Here is a 26,769-nt window from a genome sequence, read left to right as displayed (position 1 = left end):
CATACACACGCGAACTCCCAGGTGTAGGAGAACCAAAATATTGGAAATTAAAAATATGCTACCTTAATTTATTTTCATGAAAATTTAAGAACCTGATTATATATGGAGATGATAAAGGAACTAAAAGAAAAGAGGACACTCGTTTTTCATTCTGCAAACACACCTTGTATTTTAATTAGATTTTGACACATTAAAATCAAGGAATCCAGCAGTGAAAAGACTCTGAGAAAAATGGAAGAATTCATATATATTTTCACTTAGGTCAGATTCCTCAGTGGCATTGTTACTGTTTGGCACAACTGAATTTTTCCACCTGTGCTAGGCTAGGAACATCTTTTATTTGTATGCAGACTTCATTGTAGTCATCTGTGCTATTGTCATTTTTTGAATGACTTTTCCACTTTAAGAGTGTTGTGTATTACCTCTCTAAGATCTTTACCTTTTTCCCAGTGCATTTCCTACATGTTGATTCTTCACTTAGATGGTCCTAAATGTGTTCAGACTTATCCAAGGAAGCACCTCTTTTTCTTTCTCTCGGAGATCAGGGCTTCAGCTGGTGATCTCTTGTTTTGAGGTTGATGAGGTCTTATTGAGTGATCTTTACTTCTGGGCCAACAATCTAGATGATTTTCAGATCATGTTACCATCTCTTTCCCTGGATTATAAGTTGGAAGGTGAGGAGACTGTGGGCGCATCTACACACAAAATTAAATGTGACTGAATAAACTCCAATGCAGCTTGTACCAGAGTTTATCACTCCCAGGCACTACAACTTCATGTGTACCTGGGACCACAGCATGATGAGCTAGGGTGGAGCAGCCTAGGCAGGCAGAGGGCCCTGGGGATTGGCTTTCCAGCCTAGTCCTGCTCAAGCCCATCTCAAATGCTGCAAAGCAACCGGCTGGGGCATAAGGGTGCTTCAGTGCAGGACTAGCCAGCAGGCAGCCACTACACTGAACTACTTTCATGCACCAGCCAGCCCTGGAAGCATCTACATGTGCGTTGCAGTGGAGTAAGTAATTCCGCCATAGGATAGTATTTGTGCCTGGCAGTAGTATCCCATGACAGAGCTAATTAGTTTACTCCATCCTAATAGCACCACACATCTAGACAGTGACATTTTACTGTGGAGCTAATAGTCAACTCCACAGTAAATGTCTTATGTATATACACCCTATAAATAGTTTTAAAGCAGAGGAGGGGGTATTTGATAGTTCTAATATTTAAGACAAAGCCTTACAAGTAGTTTAATAGTCTGTGTCTCTATAGCAGACTGTACTAATGCAGTCTTAACTGAAAAATAATCCTGTCACCTGAAATGTCATGTGGACCCAAAACTGTCTGAAGAACTTCAGAGAAAGGGAAAGGATGGTTTCCTCTCATAAGAGGGCAGAAGAAGCCTCAAGTAATGTATTGCTGGGATCGGTATTAAACAGCATGTCAATACAATTCACAAATTTGAACTCAATGTTGTGGAGTCACCAGCACTAGTCAGAACAGAAAAATAGAGCCTTAGAAGAAAACACAATGAGATTTAACTTGGAAAAAAATTCAACTAATACAGCTGGGGAAAAATCCAAAAGGCAAATATCCAGTGACAGGAAGAAACCTGGATAGTAGACCAAGGACAGCAAATTGATGCAAGATTTTTCATAGGGAAAATCAATATAAAAATTAATGTGATGTTGAACCATGTGCACAGAATCATCAATAAGCATCACAATAATCATCTCTGTCTCCATGGTCCTGGTGCAACTACTTCTTTAAAATTATATTCTATATTTAGATTGGTAAGAATAATTTAAATGGTTGTTATAATTAGGAGCAGTAGATTAGAGATAAAAAGAAACTATCAACACAGTATTTCTGGGAAAACAGTAATAATAATACAATAACAATAATATTTTTGCTCTCACAAGGAAAGTGTTAATAAATGAATTCTCTGGTATGTTTAAAAACATAAACTTGCAAATACTGTACATGGAGCAATCTTGAGTTTTCCCCCTAGGGATAAGAGAATAACCCAATAAATGTTTTTTAATCTTGAATTTGGGTGACTCTAAGAACAGGGCATATTATATTATATATTTATTATTTACATGTCACCATAATATAACAGGATCATTCTCCTACCCATGCTGTGGAATGGCTTTACCTTTGAATATGCCTAGTCTTCCTGAAGTAGGGAGCCCCTTACCCAGGTATCTCACCAAGTCTCCTCCTGAAATATCAAGGCTCTTTCTCCTGGTGATAATGTTTTTTCAAGGGTCCGGCAGTGCAAGGCAATTCAGATTTTCTCTGGCTGAAATTGGAACCAATTTAATTCCTAAGAGTGTTGGTGAACATGAAGGTTGGGCCTGGATAACTGTTAAAAGCAGAAGTGTTAAAAAAGTTGTTGAGCTTAAAAACAGTATGTCTTCAGTCCAGTATGTCTGTAAAAGTGTCTGTCTACACTGAGGATCTCCTTTCTACTATGAATACTGAACATCTTTCAACCTGCTTTGTTTTGTTTAAAAAAAAAAAGCCAACTGCACCCTCCTCAGCCAACTCATAATCCCACAGCATATATTCATCATACAGCCTGAGCTTTAAATCTCCTCTTCCATTTTGGACCAATCAAGGCATATCTTAGAGACACTTCCATCCTACAATCTCTGCCCCTAGTCAGCCTTAAAAAGGGAAGGCATTGCCAGTGAGAATATTTTAGTAAAGGATCTGCTGAGATGCTACAATATTTCCCTCGCTGGGAAAGCAACATTAAAATAAAAAATAAAACCAGCTTGTAGCATCAGCCACTTCTCCCACAGATCCATCCCATGAAAAGTCCTGAAGGTAATTTTCCAGCACTTGCCTTTATTGTATAAAGCAGTAGTTTCACAGCTTCATCTCTGCCTGGAAGATTTTCAAAATGTTTCTACGGGCACGAGGTCTGACCAAGAGCCACAAAAACCATAACCATCAAAAAAATTAACCCAGTTAGGGGAAAAGGAAACCAAAATGCTTCATTGGCATTAAGAAAACAAGGAAAGAAGACCCAAGGAATGCTTTTGATTTTTGGTATCGATAAAGCTGTCTTAGAACAGCAGGAACTTAATGTCTCAAGTGTCAGTGTTGGCTAGTATTACAGTTCTCTGTTATTTCAGGAAATGGTACAGGAAGTCTAGTAGAATAAGTAACCTGTACATCTGAGTATTTTGATGAAGATTAGGTTTTGAATACAGGTTTTTTTGTATTACTAGGATATTTAGGACTTGGACTCCTCCTCTGCAAAAAAAGTAAAAGGCATCAGAAATCCCGCTCCCATCCTTCTGTTCTGATAACAGATCTGAGTATTTAGAAATGACTAGTTGCTGGATGCCTCTTCAGCCTCCCTGCCTCAAGCAAGGAATAGGCAAAGATTTTACTCCATGTTATTCCATCTGTTGGTCAGTGCAGCTCAGCCACCACCAACTGTGGAAATCTGCTGCCTACATAGGTCAGTAGCAAATTATTGTCTTCCTTGGAGAAATAGATGTTACTAAGGGTGTGGTTAGATGTAACATTTAAAATATTTCAAATGACTTTGATACACTTTTGAAATATTTCAAACAGCTATCATACAGATGTGCAGGTCGGAAAGAACACTTCCAACTATGACATAAATGTACCTGCAGGGACCAGGTAGTATTTCATACTGTTTAACCCAGGGGTAGGCAATTATTTTGGGCAGAGGGCTGCTTACTGAGTTTTGGCAAGCCATCAAGACACAATCTGGCAAGCCATCAATAATTTGGCAAGCCATCAAGGCCATAACAGGCAGCCCAGGACAGATAAGTATTAATTTTCTAAATTTTTAGAATGGCCTGGCGGGCCACATCTTGCCCACCCCTGGTTTAACCTCATATCTATGCATCTTGACCAGTTCTCCAGGATCCCAAGAAGCAGCACTTTCTACTTCTCTCCCCACAGGGTCTTCCTGTACCCTGGCCACTGTTGTTTCCCTCCCCGCTGTTATCTTCACCTATGGGGCACTCCAAGAGCCACTGGGTCTGGCAGTTCAGGTGTTGTGGATGCTGCTGAAGCTGGGAGAGCCTGCCAGAACTGGGATATTTCATATCTCCACTGGAGCTGGCTGACCCTGGAACTAGGAGCTTCAATGGCTTAGTTGGAGAAGCAAAGTCATCCCGGTGATATCCCTGTGCTGCCACCAGGAGACAGTTCTCTAGTTCCCATGTAGTTCTCTGCTTCTGGTGTTCTAGTTCCAGTGTAGTGTGTAGGGTCTCTTGTTTCCAGGATTGGGCAGGTGGGGGTACACTGGGAGAGCAGAGGCAGTGTAGAATACTCACTAAGGGTGTAGATAGACACAACACTTTGAATTTTCTCATTGTGGTTTAAAACTGCAAACATCCAGATGCACCAGCATATTTAGAAGTCTAAACATCTTAGAACATTTCAGAAGTATAACTGGATAATTAAGTAGTATTCGGACCAATTCTCCATGAACAAGTTCAGTGTTTTGTGTGGACAGAAAGCTTTCCCCAGCTCAGGGAATATGGGGAAACTGAGGCACTTGTGCATGCTGACCTGGGTATTCAATACTATCCCCTGGTTGCAGTTTGGCGGCACTGAAGTTTCTAAAAAGAGACTGCTACTTAGAACCTAGGGTTTGCACAGAACAGTTGTGAACCAATCCACAATATTCTTGGGCCAAATGTTCTGTCTGTCTTCACTCTCAGATCAGCTGTTCCCTGCTTCACTCCCTCTATGAAGGAGGGTGGTGCAATGGCAGCCCTGGGGGCTGCAGAGTTGGATTGACAGTCTGCTCTACCAGGCCCCCACTGCAAAGGAAAGGAGGAGTGAAGAGTGGAGCTGCAGGTCACCCAGGGCCCCTGCAGTGCTTCCTGACTGGAAACCATGCTGCTGCATGCTGACAAAGTGATGTTGAAGTGCTGCAGCTTCCCGGGGGGGGAAAGCGGGTCACGGCAGGGGCTGTATATATATGTCCAACAGCTGAAATGCTATAAAAGTTTTAAACATGTCCAAGCCCTGGAACACACTTGGGAATGCTTTTAATATTATGTTTGTCCACACCCTGGCTGTAGTGCCTATGAGTTTTGCTAACATCACAGGCCAGTTCTGGGGCAGTGCAGTTCATGTGCTTCCCTTTTACTGAGCTGGTCCTAGAGGCACAGTTTAGCACAAAAACAGTTTAAATCTGTGTGTAAGAGCTTGTATCAGTTGTGTAGCAGGACATAAGCATGCCTCTGTACGGCATAAGTGCAAAAAGACTCAGTTGAGGTCCTGAGATTGCCTCATTTAGTATTACCTCATTTTTTTTCCTTAAATGGTGACATTCACCAAGAACTAGCATTTAACAAGCTGCCTTCCCCCCATTTTTCCCCAAAAAATGCAAAAATTGCTTGCAGTAAGGTAAAACCCATTTCATCTGAACATTCAAAAACACTTTCCCCCACTTCACGATCAAATTCCAGCTTTCTGTCTTAGTTACTTATCTGGCAGAAAAGATCAGAAAGATGGCAGTTTGAAAAATTGGATAAAGCTTGTTTTTCTTAAAGATTCCTAAGTCTACACAAGTAGAATAACTCAACCAAGTTTACACAAGTATTTTAATTGGTCTGATTTTATTTTTAAATATCCACACTTAAGACTTAACTTGAAAAATTTCACCCTGAAAGATCAAAGCTTTGCAAAGTTATAAGTGACCTAAAAACAGGAAATTTGAATGAACAGGCACATGCTACTTTAAAATAGGTAGCCACTACTGCTCCTACTGTGATATTGTTTTTTTATGAATATTTGAAGGCAAAGGTAGTAAAAGTCTTCTCCCAAAAAAGATCTTGCAATAAAAGATATAAAATAGGCATAAGTAGTGCCCCAGGGCTCTCATTTTGGGGCACATGGATAGCCTCAGGTGCTAGAAAATGAATATTAAAGCAACTGCTGCTTATTTGGCTACTTTTTATGTGCTTTAGTGCTTATGATATTGAATGCCTTCTTTCCTACTTCTCTGAGACATTTTAATCACTAATAAATGGCTGTTTGCATGTATCCCAGAAACAATTTAGCAATGATGTTCCTTCAGAAATATAAAGGTATTTGTGTGGGCCAGCTAAAGACAATAGGTGCCATATGAGTAATGCTCATGGCCTAGTTATTTTCCAACTTAGTGGGAGGGACAATTCTGCCAAAAATATTCTCCTTCAGTTAGGGGTGTGGATATACCCATGATGAGGTCTCATTTTCAAAGGCTCCTTTAGCTAAAGACTCCCTGTAATAATAGTACTTTTCTAGCTGTGTGTTCTCTTCTTTCTTTTGATCTGTTTCAACCTCTTAGCTGCACCTGCATGTGACATAATAACACCTTTCATATGTATCTATACAGCTTTTTATCCAGAGGTACACTGTAGACTGTTTATGTAAAGATCATCACACTGAACACAATGAATGGAAGCAGCCATTTCTGGAATGAATTATGGTGGTGATTATGCCAACAATACTGCACAGTTCCAAAAGCAGAGAAGAAGCTGAAAAGCAAGTACATAGTCTACCTTTATAAATGCAGACTATTGAAACCATTTGATAATGAATATTTTGCATTCATCTGCCATACAGTAAAATTATCTGATAGTATACCTGGTGTAGCATGTGGCTACATAGTGGTGGGGAAATTAGATTATCAGAGAGAGTTGCCAGCTCACATGGCTGGTAACTTTATTGTTCTGAACTGAAACCAAAACTGAAAGAAAAACACGGTGCCTAAGGAGGCACATGGCCTAACCACAGTTGAAGAAACAGTACCATATATAATGATTAATGCACAATACATCATAATGCCAAACTGCAAAGATTTATTGATTCAAAAAAGCAAACTAACAAAAATAAAACAAAAACAAGACAACTTAAGAAATATGTAACACAATACACATCCCAGTGACCACTAATGTCCCTGTCAGAGCAAGATGAAAAGACTGAAAAATTCATGAAAATGTTTGTGAATATGTTCCTGACCTCACTTCTGTGATTCACCATTTGAATTTTTCAGGTACTTTCATAGGATGTTGGTAAATCTTCTCTCAGTGAGGCATGAAAATTGAGGATATGATTTTGCATGATTTTTCAGCCCTCAGAAGTAGTAGATATCCAGTAGAAGGAACATCTGTGTGGTCTAGTTGAAAAGCATTTATGAGCTCAACTTTTATTGACTTTCAGTGTGAGTTAGGGCTTTGTTACACATTAATTTTAGGCAGCTCAGAGAGCACTTAACCCTTGTCTTGTCCACAGATTAAGATGTGTAAACTAGCTTTAAGAACACTTTAGGCATCTTAAAGTTATGCAGCTCCAGGTCAGGTTTATCTCTGATCCACGTTACCCAGCTCATGTTCCATGAATGTGTGGCCACTCCCCATATAAGCTGTTCAAATTTCAGTCCTTCAGAATCCCAGGATGAAATGTCCCCCTCCCTCCACCCTCCAGTTATGTGTGGACAAACTTTCCACCCCCTGAACACTACTGCCCGGGGTGGTACTGGCACCAAGTCAACTCCCCCTCCCATCCTTAGGGATGTGACCTGGCTGGGCAGCTTTCAGGGTCATAGACTGGTCCAAGAGGTAGGACTAGTGAGGGACTAGAGGGGGAGCCAGGTAGGGATCTGATCAGGGTCTCTGTGAGCTGGTGCTTCCCTCCTGGGGTAAGGGTAGTGTCCCTGTGAGGTGGGACTATCCAATCCCAATTTATTAAAACATGACACTTTCTTTAATTGACTTATTCTTTATTTCTGTATTACTATTTTTATTTATTTTTATTTTATCCTTTAGTGACTTCAGTGGCTGACTTCCTTCATTTCACCACCCAGCCCCCAGATGCCATTTCCTCTCCACCTCCCATTTCACTAATCAGTCCCTATCATTACACTCTCCCACTTCCAACCTCATTTTCCTTCCCCCACCAAACCTGCAGAGTCTAAGTTGTTATATATGAAGAAAGTTTCTAGCTTTCATGGTTTTAAAGGAACTCTAGTATTTTTTCATTATAACTGAGAAGAAAAAAGTACATAACACTTTCCTTTGGCTATCTCCTATTTAACTCTTTATTTGCATACTTTCCATAACAACATATAAAAAAAGAAGAATTAAAAGGGAAGAGACAAGGCCCAGTTGGGTTCAGCTGTTCAGAATTTGTATTAGAGAAGCTCTGACTGACCTTGGAAGGTCCCTTGTAGCCATACTTTTCTGTGATTATTTTATAATTATTTTCTTTTTATTACTTAATTACTCACTGTGTATACATAGGCGAAGGTCTGGGGAGAAGCTCTTTAATCTGTGATGTGCTGGGTAAAAGAATGTGGGATCTACCCATCCAGTGTAATGATGGAAGGATCATGCATGACAAGCCAGTACTTGCTCAGGGTCTCCACATAAAAATTAAATAAGCACAAAGTCAGTAAGTCTCATTTCCCTGAGCCAGTTAAGCTAGGACCAGCATGGAGAATATTTCCCATGAACATGGGTGGCCTAATTTAAAAACAATTTCTGGGAAACATAAGGGTCCATCTCAACATAAAGGGTTTTTGTTTTGTTTTTTGTCTTCTGTAGTAGCCTGAATTTCATCATATTTGTACCAATAACTTAATTATAATATTCTAATGACTTTTGAATGTCTGTGCTAGTTTTTATTTATTTTAGAGTGAAGTACTTTGCTATCTTGAATTTAATATTAGCTTCTTTTTTCCCTACCCATAGGGAAAGTATATGCAAAGCAGTTCACCAGGATTAACCTCAAATTAGGATGAAACTAATTAAAAATATAATCTTTCCTGCTGAGCAAATATGTTTTGAACATCCACATTTATTTTAAGTTGGAGACTTTCTAAAAAAATCCATATGATTAATTTTGGCTTAAATAAATATGCAAAATAAAACCACCATCCTTTTGCCTTATTTTCAAAATAAGTTTTTAAATACCTGTGAATTTTTGTGCTCAGAGCAGATAACAAGCATTTCTATTTAAAATGAAATGGCCCTTAGGAATAATACCAATTTGAATCAATCATTCATTTATCCATATTTATAATGTTTTTCTCTGTTGCTATGATAGGTAACGTCGTCATCTATATTTTTTTAGGCTATAGAGTCCACATTGACATTCTTAATCTGTCTTTACTCAGGTGAAAAAAATTCTACTGAAGTTCCTAGGAAGTTTGCTTGAGTGAAGGCTGAATAAACTCTTGGGATTCAGCCTCATAGAAAACAACAATAAATGCATAAGTTCATAAAGGATGCCACATTTGATACCAACATTAATTAGTTGCATTGTCCTTCCTGACCAGATTCTGTTAACTATAATATATTATACCTGGCACCATATACTGTTTTATTTGCTGGCATAGGTTTATCCTGTAGGCAGCAACTCTGATCATAAGAAAACACTCATTCAGAAGATAAGGCAGAGGAAGCTAACCTTTAGTGGCAATCACATTCAGCTTGTAAGTGAAGAATTGCCTCACAAATAACAATAATCATTTCTCAAATATCTAACTTTATATATATATAGTCATAGTAGGGAAGAGAATGCCTGCAGGCATTGTTTTTGTGCCCAGTTAGTCCTAACACATCTCCAGCTGTATTCTTGGAGAGGTTTTTTTCCCCCAATAACTGGTTTGAGAGAGAAATATTTGATACCATTATATTGGTTGTGCCTTTCACAATGGGGAAAAAAGCTTTAAAAAAAACCCCAAAAAACCCTTGGTTTGAAGAATATTGAATAATGCAGAAGATCCAAATGCTTTGCCCAGAGATAGAAATTAGCCTGCTGAATGCATTTCGATCTCACCTGGGATATTCAAATTCTGCAGAGTCTAAGCTGTTATATATGAAGAAAGTTTCTAGCTTTCAAGATTTTAAAGAAAGCTTCAAAAATGGGAAGTGAGTGTAACTGATGCAAATTTTGCCGTTTACCAGAATTTTGCAGCAGCCTGCAAGTGTTGAATTCCCTCACCCTCATTAATCTAATGAGAACATTAAATCCAGATAAGACATATCAATTTAGCTTATGTAACGAGGAAGGTGGCAAGACCCATTGGTCATGGGTACTTGGTGGTGCAGTAAGTACAGAAACTCAGAGGAAAGAAATAGAGACAGAAAAGGAAGTATTGTTTATGAAAAGACAGAATATCTACTCACTGAGCCATGCTAAGATACTGCACAAATAAATAATAATAATATCTTAAATGGTTAGCCAAATTGTGCTGTTGGAATTGCTGTGTCTAGGCTGTCTTTGCAACCTTACAACATTCTCTTGCTCCTGATATTAGGACAATGTTTTGATCTACAATATATGAGGAAGAATCTGCTTTATATATTTCAGTTAGACATACTGGTATATACAGACCTTCATTCAGACTTATATTTGATGTCTGCCTATTTTCACCCCATTTTCTTCCACCACTCTGGGGCTTGGCTGAAGCTAAGGCATGTCTGAAATCTAAGGCTCAACCTAGCAGCCTGACTCATTTCTCTCTTGGTTTTATAGATTCTCCTCATGGAAAGGTGAGGCTACTGCCTCTTTTCCTCCTGCTTTCTTTCTTTATTTCAGACCTACCAGATTTTTTTTTCAGATTGGTCCTCTAGTGTTCTGTGGGTGTCATTTTGTCTCCTCTCCTCATCCCTTCAAAAAGGGGATAGTGGCGTGATGTGATGGAACCAGGGACTACCTTTCCCCACACTCTCCAACCCCCCCACAACCCCTAAGCCCCCCAGCTTTGTGCCATCAGCTGTGTTCTTAAGCCTAGCTGTGATTTAAAATCACTAGATCTGCCCTTGCACAGTGGTACAAAAGTGATTTCAAGTCAGCTTCCGAATACCAGTGTATTGGCAGGAAAAGAAACAAGAATACAAGAATAAATACAGATGGACACCACACACAGGATAATACTGGCTGTGATAGGCTGTCCAATCTGACCTCTGTTGACTATGGCTAAATTCCCCCACCTTTCCAAAAGTAGAAAGTGCAACTCACAAACAGAATATTAAATAAAAGTGTCTTGAATGTTTGAGGCTCAACTATAAAGCAAGCTTTTTCACTCTGCATTTTTAAGTAAATGGATCACTGTAAGGTTTCCATCAAATACTTCATAATCATAAACCAGGTGTCTTTGAGCAGTGGCCATTTTTCCTTTCCAACCTTAGGGGGTTGCTGTGATTTAACTCAAGTCACATATAATGGGAAATATGTGTGCATGTGGAGATTAGATTGTAACCTTTACATGAGTTAATGTAAGAGTTCTGTGTTTAAAATAAAAACTTGCCTCATATTTCTAAAATGTGAAAAAGACCTTCAGGGCAGGATGTGTCATGTTTCTGTTCTTCCATTGCCAGTAATTAAAACAATGAAATTTATCAAGTAGTCTTACATGAATCCTTTCTGGAGGGATTAACAAGCACTTGAATGCTCAAGGGCTGAGACGTCTTGTTAGTACTGAATTCTTGTACATAATACTCTCCATATTGTATTTCCCAAAACTAATATCACTTCAGTTTTCTTTTTTTTTTAAGTTTCCAAAATACTTGAGCTCCCAAGATCAAGAGGCATTTTAATGAATTTGCCTGTTTGCCTTTGTTTTCAAGAACTTAAGTATTTGTGAACTCAGGGACATAAACATATAGAGACACATGCACAGAATTAACCATGCATAAATGCTATATTTAAAGCAGGTAAGTAAACCCTTGTGTAAAAGTCAGATAAAATTGAATAAGAATGAAACCAAATGTTGTTTATGAGTTCAATGCAGTTCTGTAAAAATACATTTTAACATATAGGGTTTAATAAGTGATTGAATCATTCTGTAGTTTCAAGCTGACCTGTACAATTTTATATAGTTATAAAATTCTATGTTGGTTTAAAATTTCTATAGAAAGGTTATTTTCCAGTAAATTCATAAGGAGTTTCCATAAGAGAATAGTTCGCCTTTCAAATTAATGCCATTATCTCTGCATTACAGACAGAAAGGGTGGAGAGTGGGTGAAGTGACTATTATTACACAGCGGAGAATTGTTGGGATGGCCTTAATTATTGCTAGGCAAATGCAGACAAGAACATCAACCAATTATGTTTAATATTTTATTTTACAATACAGTCTTTATAAATTGAAGCAGCAATCCCTTTCCTACAAATTAGCTGCTAAAATGTCTGTGGGTATTTGTAATAATGTCTCATAGAAAGCAAAATGATACACTATTTCTTTTACCGTGTACCTCACTGAGAAATGAATAGAGCAATAGAAAATGATACATTTTTCATCTCTGGAGGAAGATGAAGTCATCAGATGCAAAGGAACCATCCACATTTCGCCAGGTAAAATGTTTTACCACCAAGTTTATATTTAAAGTTGTTTAAAATATTCTGAAAAAACTTCTGCCATCCTTTGAAACTAAAATATTTCTCAAAAAATTGTCCATAGGAAACCAGTCAAGGAAGGGGACTGGAAGAAACCATCTGTGCTCTAGTGATTATGACCCTTGACTGGGAGAGAACAAAATTCAAGTTCCTTTTAATACAGTAATGGTGGAATAATAAGGCTTTTTGTTTGTTTGTTTTGTTAGACTTCACATGGAACAGAAGCAGAAGATGAGACATTTTGTTCAAATGGAATTTTTGTTTTCTGTCCAATGACATTTAAAATTGATTTGTGGTTCTGTTTGAAAAAAGTACTTCCCTTATGGGGCACCCACCCCAATTTTTGAAGACAGTCTGATACAGCCCCACTAACGTTAACAGAAGTGGAGTTGTTTGTTTAGCTTGGTAACTGATTATTTTTAACCCCTCTGATGAACTATGATCAGAGATACTGTAGCCAACTCAACAGTTACAAGTGCAGCTAGCCTGCCTTTACTACTGCTTCTCCCATTGTTGGAGCTGGGTTGCTTCTAATATTTAGTAGTAGTTATGCGTCGTGAAACTTGTTAGTGGAAGGGAAGTTGGGAGCTGTAGCAAGAAGCCACATATGGATTTTACTAAGACAGGTTGTAGCTATACATTTTATGTATTGATCGTGTGTAAGAGCACAAAGTGTTAAGAAAACTTGAAAAACAATTAATTCCTTTAAAAATATATATAAACTGTGTGTGATGGCAGAAGACATTAGGGTCATTTGGTTATATTAACTGTGTATTCTAATACACTTAAAATATGTATTTAAATAAAGCTTTACCTTGCAATTTGTCTAAGAATTCACATTATCCTTGATAAAATACCTAAATTCACACATACTACACTACCTAATAGAATCAGGACATCTGGCAAATAACTAGCTATTAGGGCTGCATGAGGCTTCAGTCCCTGATTCGATTCAGCGGAGATTTGGCCCGATTCAGTGGCTGAATCTCTGAATCCGCATCAAATCAGAGGACCCTTCAATCTCTCCAAATCAAATTGGAGAGATTCAGAAAGATTTGGCAATTCGGACATAGACATAACTTTAAATGTTTTTTCTACATACCTCAAGGTACCAAGCAGCTCGTGAATGCTGTGATGCATCCCACAATAGTGTGGGAGCATCCTCCACATGCCCTCATTTTACACATTGGGGATTTAGACAGGTAAAGAAAATTCTGCAGAAGTGCCAACATTCTATGTTCAAAACTAACTTGAACTCTTACTAGTAAAACATCTACTGGCCTTTTAATGAGACATAGGCCCTATCTACACATTACAGCTAAGGCATGATTAACCAGTTAATTGTGCTTTCAGCAGCCCCCTGGCCACATGTTCAATAAATTAATGTGTGATAAAAAGAGGAAAAAGCTACAAAGTTATTCCACAAAATATGTGCCATAACTTTTTACCTGCTTCCTATTATGCCATGATTGTGTAATGGCAATTATATGGATTGTATGTGAGGTCCTATCATGCCCTTACCAGAAGATCTAAAGGTGCCCATACATTGCTAAGGACCTATGTCTGTTTTGAAAAGCAGTCACTTCATTCCAGATTCTCAAAATTATTTTGGTGAAAAGCTGATTTGATTTCAAAGTCAGAGTGGTAGTTCCTAGTGATATTTTTACTTCTTTAAGGTCACTTAAGAAGTCTGTTGCAATAAGGAATTGAATCCAGGTCTCGTGAGTCCACATTCCAGAGCCTAAGTATAAGCCACAGTTTCCTTTTCTGTCTTCATATTCATCTACCTTCCCTTTCTTGCTCAGTTTACCAATGTCTTTTTTCCCCCTGTATTTACCCCCTCTTTTCTCTGTTTCTTTTTCCTTCTACTAACAGTCTTCTGAATGATTTTTGTCGTGTACACATTATTTTCACTCTCCCCAGGTGGGATTTTAGCCATTTAATCAGGTTGTAGGTAAAGAATAACTTTTCTCTTTCTAGAGGTTAAAAATGAATAAAGCAATTATGAAGCAACTTCTCTGAACAACTTAAATTGTCCTGAGACAAATAAAGTGCTTTCCAAAAAAAATCAGTCTGCATATCACTTGTCAACCTGTCATTACTTTCACATCTGCTGCTGCTGACAGTGTCTACTGCATTGAAAATGAAGGCTTTAAACTGGAGCTGCATATACATGGCAGGGCATTCACAAATATAATACATAAAAAGCAGCAGTTAAGAGAACTTTCAAAATGCCACTGGTTGGGATCAGTACTGCAAAGTGCCTAGAGCTTTCTTGGAGTTAAGGGCATCATGTTCCTCCTAGAAAGCAGTAAATACCCAGTAGGTCAGGCTATAGGGATGAAAGGAGATAAAGTACTTCCCTCCTGTAGAGCTAGAGAGAAGAAAAAATCTTTATTCAGTGAAGAGGTATGAAAGAGAGCATAGGATTTCTTTGGTTTTCAACTTGAAAATATATATCTGTCCTACCTAATATTCAAAATTAAAGTATAGAAGTCAGCCATCTTTTGTAACTGGCTGTCCTTTATAATTCAAACAAAGAAAAAAAGATGTCTATGATTCTTAAGCTATTAGCTCCAGCTTAAATGCATATGACTCTAATGGAAACCAAGGGGGTCATACTTCCTTATGATGAAGTTGAATTCCAACCTAAATCTTCAAGACCCAAACCAATAGCTTACAAAGTTCATGTTCGAAAAGGTACTATCACTATTTGACAGCTATCTAAGGAAAGGACTACAAAGTCAACTTTCTGTGACATTCATTTATCCTCTGTGGTTTGGACTCTTCCTTTTCATGTACTTCCTATATTGTATTTTGCACATATGCTTTTAAGTGATTTTTTAATCCATGTGTATTGTTTTGAATCATTTTAATCCACTGTGTTGTAGGAAAAATTGATTAATAGGTCATAGGTAAAACTCTTAGGCCCCTGACAGACTTAAGGTGTGATGAACTGATTAATTGCATCTTAAGTAGTGACCTGATCACACATTTAATTAATCACTGACATGATAACATGAGGAATAAGCCACAATGTTATTACACATATTTTGTTGCTGGTTCCCGTCACTCCTTTAGTTAAACATGTGGCTGGCGTTGTGTGCTTCACGGCTTCCATCTTGGGGGAGTGCACAGTATGGTCTAATAGTTGGGAGCTCTGATCAGCTGAGTGGGATTCCTAGCCAGGGATTCCTAATTTGGAGCCAAGCTTGCTACTTGCTGGTGCAGGAGGAGCCAAGGATTATGTTCCCAAGCTCCCCCTGCACAGGCAACATGTCACAATGGGATCTGATACTCATTCCCCACAACTGTGCCTCCTGCCATGCACTATACCATTAATTTAACATCTTTCAGGGGCCTTAGGGATACCTTTCTTAATATCACATCACATTTCCATTTAAAGTCTTTGTTTTAGGTTGCTGTGCCAAAATTTAACTATTCAGGCCAAAAGTTCTCATGCTTCTTTCAGACTGCGTTTGGCCAAATGATAAGCCATTCCTCTGAAAATCATCACTTATGCATCATAGGCATTTCATAGACATTTTAATTAGTGCTATTTCGCTGGCTGGAGTTGATAAACTTCCTGGCCCTAGAGAGGAAGCACATATAATTCCCTCAATTTCACAGATGGGCTAACTGAGAAGTTGCACTTTTTGTAGAAATCTTGAAAGTTAATAGAACCCTTATCTCTAATTACACTAGTGGCAGTCTAATTTATTTAGCAACAATGTATTTTACTAAGTTTTTGACAAATCTATGAGTTTTGATTGTACTGTCAATAGCTACTAAGACATGCTTTTTCTCTAGAGTAAGGAAAAGAACCAGGATTCTTGAATACTAACAATCCCCTTGTAAATAGACATGCTTATTACTATAGGATAGGAAATCAGCTTTATCAGCTGACTATTAGGGGATCTTTTTCTACTGCTGATAGTTACTCTTGGTTAATAATAGTCACATGGAGAAGAGTGGACAAGAGGAGAATATGGTTTCACATAAGTAGCTTTTTTTTTCCAAGTTGCTTTTAAACGAAACCCAGGTAATTTCAAAACTCTATTGAAAGAGTATTAAGTTTGTAAAATTGAGGAAGAAAAAAGACAGAATTAAGGTTGCCGATGCAGTGATAAGTTATCTTCTGTGGATATATGGATTTTGTTACTATCTTTAATTAAACGGTCATCTATTCTTTTTCCAGACTCCTTGCCTCTTTCACTGAACAGGGTAGTTTGTGACTGTGGCAGAGAAGTGTATAAAGAAAAATCTATTCTTGTGTGACTCAGACACTCAGTTGGAACCTAGGGCATGAGGGCACTTTTATACATGCTCTGGGGATGAGGGGTGGGGGCCATTTAATTAGAGCAGCTCTGAAAGCTGCTCTAGTGAAAGCGCCACAGCATTTCATATATCAGCGTCCCTGGGCTTCAAAATGGTAGTGGGGGTGCTTGAACTAAAGCTCATTCAGCAAGCTTTGGTTATAGTGCCCCCACCACCATTTTGAGGTGTGGCGATGCTAATGCATGAGATGCAAAGGCTGACTGGAGTGCAGAAATTATGATGCTCCAGTGGACTCGATTAATTGAGTCTGCTGTTATGGACTATAATTACAGCACATTGGTGCATCCCCACAGCACTCCTACAGGCACTCTGAGATTCTACTTTTGACTGCCTACACATGTTGGCAAGCTTGTATTAATGGATATACTGTAGAATTTTAATTCTAGCATTTTTCTTCTTGAATGTTTGACTTCGCAGACCTAACCTTCTTCCAACTGTGTGTGTGTGTGTGTGTGTGTGGTTTCAGATAAAATATGGGATTGCTATTTTTATTAGCAACAAAAGAGTGCATTTCTGGTAGGGGATGTTCAATTACTAAATTATAAACAATACAAAGAGGTTGACTGATCTGTATCCCAGGTCCTGTTAAAAGTTACTGAAAATTCAGAGGTTCTTTTAAGAGCAGAGCCAGCAGGAGAAGCAGTGCAGATTGAGCCTATGCTGGTCTTGAAATTACTAAGCAGCAAACTCCAGAGTGCACAGGAAGAGAACAAAACTGAAAGAAGAAGAATGTCTCTCAAGGGTCAGTGACAGTATCTACAGTTAGTATACGGGGGATGGTGCTTCTTCTTAGGGAACTGCATAGTAGGGGTGTGCAAAATGGGCTGTATTCAATTTGGACTTGGATTTGGCCCAGTGATTCAATTTGTTGATTTGGATCACTGTCCCAATTCAGTTTGGCCAAATATGAATCTGAAGATTCAATGTTGATTCAGAGAATCAGTGATTTGGACATAGACAAAGCTTTAAATGTTTTTTCTACATACCTCAAGGTACCAAGGGCGGTTCATGAATGCTACGATGGCGGGGCAGATGGAGTGTCCCACAGGAGCACAGGGAGGGCCCTTGCACGCTTGGCAGTGGACCTCTTCCATGCCTCTCCAGCTTGGCAATCAGCCACAGGGAGACTCTGGGTGCCCCCCCAAACCCAGGAGGCACAGTCACCAAGCTGGGGGATGGAAGTAGGGGTCCCCTGTGTGCTCCCTGGCAGACCCAGAAGTGGACTGGAAGTGCTTCTGGTTCACATCCAGGTCAACTGCTGAATGTGCTAGGAACCCTGCCTCACTCCCATGGGACACTCTATCCACCCCAGTATCTCAGCATTCAAGAGCTGCCTGGTACTTCGAGATATGTAGAAAAAACATTTAAAGCTGTGTCTGTCTGAATCATTGAATCTCTCTGAACCTCTCTGAATCAGTTTGGAGAGTTCTGATTCAATTCAGAGAAATTAAAGGGTCTCCTGATTTGATTCAGATTCAGACGTTCGGCCGCCAAATTGAGCCGAATCTCTACCGAATCAAATCAATGACCGAAGCTTTGCACAGCTCTACTGCATAGTCTGGTGCATGCTGCTTCTATTAGCCTGCAGCATCATAAAGAATGAGAAACCCCTGAGAGTGGCATGTGGGATGTTGCTGTTTCAGGATTTCTTCTCTGTTTTTCAATGCCTAGACAATTCTCCAATCAGTGTGTGACATTGGCAATGTGTAGGGGGCGCACACGGGTGCACATGCACCTCGGCGGAACTTTCGGGTTTGCCACCAGCACTTGTGCTGGCCGTGGCAATTGGCCGCTGGGGGACCCCCAGTATTAACAGGAACCAGTCAGCCCTGGTGTCTGGAGAACGTATGAGTAAAGGGAAAGTGAATGGCTATTAGGGAACATTCTTCTGTTACACTCCTTTAAGAACAGCTATGCACATTCATGGAAAATGTGAATTAACAACTGAGCTGTGAGAAACTCAGATGTTCCCTGTTCTTAGGGTTAAGCTAAATTGTTTTGGTTTTTTTGTTTGTTTGTTTGTTTCTACTTCTCCTCTGTATAGGTTCCTACTCTCACAGATTAGCTACTAATTTCAGGTTCAGAATTTGTATAACTGTAGCATCCAGAGGTCTCAAAATTGGCTTGGGGCACTTCTGAATTAATGCACTATGCACAAATTCAGGATGGACTAAATGAAGTGCTACTCAATACTTTGTTTTATTCTTTTTTTCTCAGTGTGTTTTTATCCTTGGTTTTCAGGCCACATGCTTTTTATACTTCATGCTATTCAAACCCCACAATGAGGAGAGAATTAGTATTTTCCTCCAGGGAACTTTTCATAATCAGAATGCTTCACAAACATCAACTTATTTTCAAAATACCCATGTGAGAAGCACAGGGAAATTAATTTCAAAACTAGCCACTAAATTTGGGTGCTTAATTTCAAACTTCTTGGGCCTGTCTTAAAGAGTACTTAGCATTATACATCACTTTATATATTTGCGCACAGTGCTCATTGATTTCAGTTGCAGTAGTGAGTGCTCAGCGTTTCTGCAAATATGACCATATACAATTAAGTGACCCTCTGTGGAAAGTCAAGTTTAAGCAACTTGATCAGCACCAAATAGGAACTATGCAAGAGAGGCAAGGATCAGATCCAGTTCTGCAGGATCCCATACAGCTGAATTAAACATTACACCATCCTTTCTCTTCTTTCTGTTCTCCATCCTTCACTATGCATCTTAAAGTTGCTACAGCTGAGGCAGGGGTCGTACAGACAACATCTTTCTTTGCTACAAAACAGTGGCTCATTCCCTGAGCGCTATCCACATCTTGTGCACTGAAACAGGGAAGTTTCTGGTGGGGGAAAAAATAGTATGGGCATATCCACACATGCAGGCACATGCCCTTGCAACAGCTCAAATAGGAGCGGCACAAATTTGTGCTAGGGATATTTGCCTCAGCACACATGCCTAATGTGCACTTTGGTGTCAGGCAAGTTGTGCCACTTGGGGCAAAATGACTCTGAGCAGTTCCTCCTGGATCTGCATCTGTGCTGGCCCCAGCAGTATAAAAACCTGCCCTGATGAGCATCTCAGAGCTTCTGAGGCTCAGCCAATTCATATCTGGGGATATTAGCCTCTTGTGCCAGCTGGACTGCTGCAGCAGTCTTGACCTGGAGTGCTGCACCCTCTACCCACTGCAGCAGTCTGGCAGTGGGGGCTGCTGCCTGGCTGTGACCTGTTGCCCCCTTGGACATGTGGCCCCAAGACTGCATGCCAGCCAGACACAGATGGGATGCCCCCACTCTGCATCTGAGCAGCTAATGCCCAGAAGATGAGCACCTTGTGTAGGCCTACTTTGAACATGTCAAAGCATGTACTCTTGGCCCCAAATGTCTAAGAAGTCAGTCACCTCATCTGCCCTCCAGCTGGGTCTCTGGTGCTGGCCCTGGACAGGGTCCTCTGCCCAGGTCTCTCCACTTGTCTCACCAGCAGAGATCTTGGTGTCCCCTGTTTAAAAATTGCAAAACTTTGATCAGAAACCCAAATTATCTCATTAAAATACCCAAAATAGTGTTCTTTCAATATTAAAATGAAATGCCACTATATATAGAGAGAACAGTTGAGCAATGTTTTATTGATATATTTACAAGTTTAAAGCAATTTGGAAGCCTACCAGTTCCTCTATCATCATCATAAAATGGATTCTAGATATCTATACACTTTGGCATTTACTTTTTGTTTTTTTGTCATAGAAAAATCAGAGCTACTCCTAGCCCAATTGCTCACCAGGATGTGCGGTGCTGAGCAGCAATGGTATGTCAGTGCCCTGCCCCTGCCTTTGCCGGCCCCCCCTACAAACAGTCCCCCACACCCACACAGTCCCTGCTCCATTCCCCCTCACCCTCAGTCCCTATTTACTTTAGACAGAGCCTGGTCCTGCAGACTGCACTGCTCTTTGCCCCACACAGGGAGGTAGCGTGCTACAACACTGGGGCAAGGGACAGCCATAGAGACACTCTGGCTAGCTACCAGACCATCTGTTTGGAGGACCCCGGCCTCTGGTTGCCTCAGGGCACAGTCCTGGACTGTGCCTTGACCCACTTTTTTTCTGGGGGGGAGGAGGGGGTGATACCTAGATTTCCGGGTATCAAATTTTGAGCCCATGCTGCAAATATGGAGTGTGGGGAACATTTTTTTGTTCCCAGTGTGCCTCTTGCAGTATCTCAAACTGCTTTGAGATGCCTCTAGAGACATGTGCACATTCACCTGGAGCCACCCTATGTGATCATATCTTAAAGACAGTATCATTTAGATTATAATGTGATTCACAAACAGTCTCTATGTTTTCTTCTGTGTATCCCAGCTACTACAGAAGGATAAGAGTCACACTGGCAGGAAGTTTCATAGCAAACAAATTCAAACTGTCAAAACTGACTGGGTTTATGGAAGGATGCATACTACAGTAATCACAAACCTCTGTGCTAACATACACACCCCTCTAACTCTTAAATTCCTCCCTTCTCCCCATCATTTAATTCCTGCAGTCCTTCTCCTCTACCTCCTCCCTTTAAAAATTTACACATCTAAATTCGAGTTTCCTCCCTCCAGGCTTTCTGGATGCCAACAGGGAGAATACGGAGAACACAGTAAGAAAATCTCTTTGCCATCATTTCTTGATCTCTTACAGGAAGAGTCCTACTTAACTCCTTCAGTCTTGTGTCTTTCAGTATCTCCTGAAATCTTTTTTCTAAGGTTTACAGATTAGTTTATTTATATAGTCTATTGCAAGAACAGCAAAACTCCAAGATGATCATTCTGCTAGGAGTTTTTGAACTTTTTGTGGTTCACATATCACTTATGGCACACACCTTTACCGTAGGTTTTTATTATCTCATCTGTTAGAATACATAATTTTGTTTACAACTTATCCTTTTAATCTACTCTCTTCCTGGTAAAGCTGTTGCAATACCAGACCTGTGGTCAGGTTATTGACAGTGGGGTGGCCCAGAGACCTCTATTTTTAAATGCAGGAGACTGTAAAAGATATATACATCTCTTTTAGCCAAGGCTGTGGTGCAGGGTTGGGCAACCTATGTCCTGAGGGCGGGATGCAGCCCGTGGAGATGTGGCTTCACCTGTGGGGGGCTCTCTCTGTAACATACCTCAGTGGAGAGAACTGGTAGCAGCAGCAGGAGGGTCCTTGTGCCCACATACATCCTACTAGAATGGGGTAACTCCAGCCCCCTGCTGGAGACCATTGCTAACCCCCACTGTAGCAGGATAACAATTTATGCATGTGACCCATATTAAATATGGATGCACTGCCCCTTCTGTTGGTGCCTGGGTCACACAAGGATTTAAACCCCTGCACCTCTTTCCACTCATATTTTCCAGTGTAGACTATTAGATCTTATCTTTGTCAAGGCTTTCACTTTCCTGTCCTTGCTACCAACCAAAACTTAGACGGTAACATTTTTATGAATTTCCAGTGGATTTTGTGTGACAAACTAAGCTTTATTCATAAAAGAAAACACTTTACTAATTTAAGTGAGGCCATTTATTGTACATCTCAAACTAATTTGGAATAAATTCTGACATTCAGAAGGGTTTAAATTAAGCAAAATAGTCTGTTCTTCCCTAGCTAACACTGCCTTCTAATTTAATTGAGGTCATTTAATCAGCAATATCCATAGCCTATTGTAAGATCAGTGTATGCCTCTTTGTTTAGTTAATTTGGTAATAACTAAATGATTCTCCACAATATTGAAAGCCAAGCTGAAAAAGTCAGATTGGAAGAACAGTCGTGTAAGCTACACTTTTTAGTGTTCTTCAGTCTATTCAAGCTATTAAATAATGAATGTCAAGTCACTTTTAAAAAATATTAATGTTCAAAAATAGACATGAATCATCCTTTTTTATTACCTTCCCCATTAAATATTTTCTACACTGAAGATGAGCCAATAATGGAGGATTTCTTGTACTGTACTTAATGAAGCATGCTACAAGATTAGGATAAAATTGGTTCTCTTGCTTGAAACCTCTTTGTCCCTTCTATTAACAAACATGAATAATAAGTCAATAATTTAAGCAATAAAGAGTTAAGTTTCTAAGTACAATGGGACAGGTCCTCCTTAACTGCAGTGTATCTGTGCAAATTTATATCAGGATTTCATCACTGTTTGTGCACAAATTCTCAATTTCATATATCCATCCATTTGATGGATCTGGATTTTACCCCTCTGCCTCCCTAAAGGAGTGAGAATATATAAAAAATGGTCCAGAGTTAACTGAAAGAACAGCTTCTCAGATCAGATATGAGGAATAAGCAGAGAGCCTACAAGAAATGGAAAAAAAATTACAGATTAGTGAAGAAAGCTATATCTGTTGTCATGACATTTAGGCCCCCTCTACACATATCTATTACACAATTACCTTGTTAATTGTACAATTAATTTAGACTGACTACATGTGGAAATGAACTATTGTGCCTTAAAATGTTCCAGCCAGCTATAAAGTTATTGTTCCAAAATGTATAATAACTTCATAGCTGTTTTCTATCCAGCTTTAATTTGCACATGTAGGCAGTCTGGTTTGGGGAGCCTGCAGCTACTGTGATCTTCCAGCTATTACTCCACATCTCCCCATGGCTGGGAGACCACAGCAGCACCCATGGGTGTGGGGCTGCTAGACACTTCTCAGCCCCAGCTATGTGTGGCCCCTGTGGCTGGGAACCCTCTCAGCAAAGGGGGCTTCCAGCCACGGGTGCTTGCTTCTTTCTGATGCAGAGGCAGCCCAGGATTGGGCTCCCACTACACCAGCAATAAGGCACAGTTGGATCTAATGTACAATCCCACAATCATGCCTCTTGCCATGTATCATACATCATGTGGATCACACATCAGTTCCAACTATGCCTTTACCTGAACGTGTAAAAGGAGCTTTGGGGTAGGTACGTAGGTACAAGTGTTACATTTAGTTCCATCTAACCGGAGTTAGGTTGATCTAAGAATACTTTTACATGTGTTTTGGGGGTGGGGGCAGCACTTAATTAGAGCAGCTCCAAGAGCCTCTCTAATTAAAGTGCTGCTCTGTCTCCTGTATCAGCATCCCCACACTTAAAAATGGGAGTGGGGGCACTTGAACTAAAGCTCATTCAATGCCACTGCCATTTTTTAAGCATAGAGATGCAGGAGGCTGTTGGAGCACAGCAATTGCCACACTCCACCTTGATTAATTGAATCTGCTCTGACATGCTGGAATTTCAGCATGTCAGAGCAGCCTCCATGCTGGTGTGTAGGTTCCCTAAATGCCCCATTTGACAGACATTCATCCAAAACATGGCATGCTCAGTTTAAGTTGGTGTACTGTAGGGCTAGGGACAGAAATTATACATACACTAGTATTAGTGATTGGAAAGCAGCTGGAGGCTGGCAGCTGGCAGTAATTCAGGGGCAGGACTGGTTCAAATCTGTAATACAACAGAAGTTCAGAGCACCTAAACTGGTTTCAAAATGGCCCAACCAGTTTAAGATAAACCTGGATGGATGTAAAATAAGAATTAACTGATTTAGGTTAAATCGGTTTATTGAACTTCTGTCCCAGTTCCCTTCCAGATTCAAGTTAACTAAGACCCCTAGCATCCCAGGATGGTTTTAATCTCCCCTGTAAACTCTCCCTCATAGAGTGGGCAGGCCGGCCTTGACCAAAGCTGTCTGCTCCAGCTGAACAGGTAGGTGTGCTCTAGCACTCCCTGGATTCTGGTCTGAGCCACTTCAGCCATGTGGCTGCATTTCCAGAATCAAAAGTGAATATCTGTTCACTGACTTGTCAGTTCAATCTACACAGCTTAGTCCAACTTGTGAAGACTGAATCAATTCAGCCTTGGGCTTTTTGACTGTCTGTACTGATCCCAGGAGGTACAATAACTTATATTGAGCAAGGTTAACCTGATTTAGGAAAGGGTTAACCTAGTTTCTTGAACTGCATGAGTTGGCAGCACAGCCTCAGGGCTAGGTCACCTCAGCCACTCACGCCAGCCCCAACACTGTGCCTTCTTATCTCTCCAAACCCCAGCTTCTCCTCCCACCAGGCAACCTCCTCCCCCTGTGAACTCACCAGCTCCCCCTGTAGACCCACTGGCCCTGCTAATCTCATCTTGTCCTTCCCCCACTATGGACACATACAGACAAACATACACATGTGGTATGCAGCACCACAGACAAATCATGTGCACACTGCACATGGTGCACATGTAGGCATTCCCCATACTGCAAATTAGAAGAAAGGGACAGGAGGGTTGACGCTGGGAGAACCCAGTGTCAAAAAAAAACATGCCTAAAAAAAAGAGGGGCAGCACATGTGGTGGCAGCATGCATCACCCAAAACTGGAGCCTAGCTGGTTGGAGTCATGCTCTGGCTGCTGGCTAGTCTCCCTGCTGCCAGATTGCCATGGTTGCAGCCCCTGGAAGGCTCCAGGACCCCAGGTAGGGCTGTACATGCTGCTCCTGGTAATGGTGAACAGCTGTACATGTTTCTTACAATCTAGGCCTCAGTGGCTTAAAAAGCAAGCCACCTAGACCTAGACCAGGTGTGGTGAATATTTGTTCTCACCCTTAGGAGTAAAGTAAAATTACAAAAGTGAATCTTAGAACTTGCAAAAAATATAATATAAACAGTTCTTTAGCTACAACAATAAATATCAATAAAAGGAAGAAGCTAAAATGTGAAGATTAGGTAGAGATTAAAGATAATCTAGACATGGTCCAAAAACTAAATAAATATTTTGTGTCCATTTTCAATTAAGATGAAGAAGTTGAACATGTAGACAAAGGCAAGAGGGGCATTGAGTCTTATTCCAATGAGGAAATTATGCTGCCCGCTTCACTAAGGAACAAGACAGCCTAACCTTGATACAAGTTTCTAGAATTGTGTTGCTTCCTGTCTGAATCTTATTTCCTCTCTCAATGTCTATTCCCTCTAAACTTTTTTTCATTATGTGTCTGTTCACTCCAGTGATGGGAACACCTCCAATAATTGATGTTCTGTTTATTCCTTCTTTCAGATTATTAATGGAGTTGTTTCATTAAATAAAACAAAACACTGAAAAATATGGTACTCTACTGGATACGCATCCAGGCTCAATATATTGCTGTGTCCTTCAACATGTTTTTTGTCATCAGCTGCATTGACAAGGTCTTCATTACTTCCTAATTGTCCATATCACATCTCCTTATTTTTCTCATTAAAGATAGATTTAAAAAGCAGCTCAATCACTCAGATACTTTAGAACCATCAGTAACTTAATCCTCCTTTTCATGAAGGGCTGCACAGAGACATCTCTGTAAACCTCTATTTTCATTAAATTCAGAATGGCATGAGTACCAGTGACAGTCTTTTCAAGCCCTCACAGAAACCAATGACCTCTTAGGTGAGCCCCCATGTCCATTCAGTCCTTGGCTCCTAGATGCCTGCAAGGGTGCCAATTAATGCTAAGAATAGCCAGTTAGGCGGGCTGTTAGCAGTTTATGAATATTTCTACCACTTATTAACAGAAGCTTTGAAGCCTTCACATTGTACACTTAGCTAATACTTACATCTCTGTAACCCTATTAATATCAGTTCTATATAAATAATTTCTCACCTCTGTTTTCACAGGGTGCATCTACATGAGACACGGTACTGCACATTAGCATGGCTTACTGCGCAGTAAGTGCATGCTTTTATACATGCATGCGCTTACTGAGCAGTAAAAACCCTTAATCCTGCTTTAATTTTCTACTTGCAAATGCAAGTAGCAAATTTAAGTGGGATTAGTTCATGTGCAGTAGCACATGTATAGATGTGACCCAGGAGCAGGTCTGCTCCTAGGTCTGCCCAGCCACGAGGGTCCAGCCTGAGGCCAGGTTCAAGGCAGTAGGCTAGAAGCTTCTCCAGGCTCAGGGCTGAGCTGTCTCTGTGATAGCTCCTGTCTGCAAACTCTGAAAGCCTGAAGGCATTTTGAGCCCTGGGGCATACTCACCAGGGAGCCTGAGCATACTTCAGCCCCTGTGTGTCC

This window comes from Gavialis gangeticus, unplaced genomic scaffold, assembly GCF_001723915.1.
Source record: "Gavialis gangeticus isolate Ggan-Ray unplaced genomic scaffold, GavGan_comp1, whole genome shotgun sequence".
Classification (NCBI taxonomy): domain Eukaryota; kingdom Metazoa; phylum Chordata; order Crocodylia; family Gavialidae; genus Gavialis; species Gavialis gangeticus.
The sequence above is the reverse complement of the archived record's forward strand: the minus strand, read 5'-3'. Positions refer to the sequence as shown.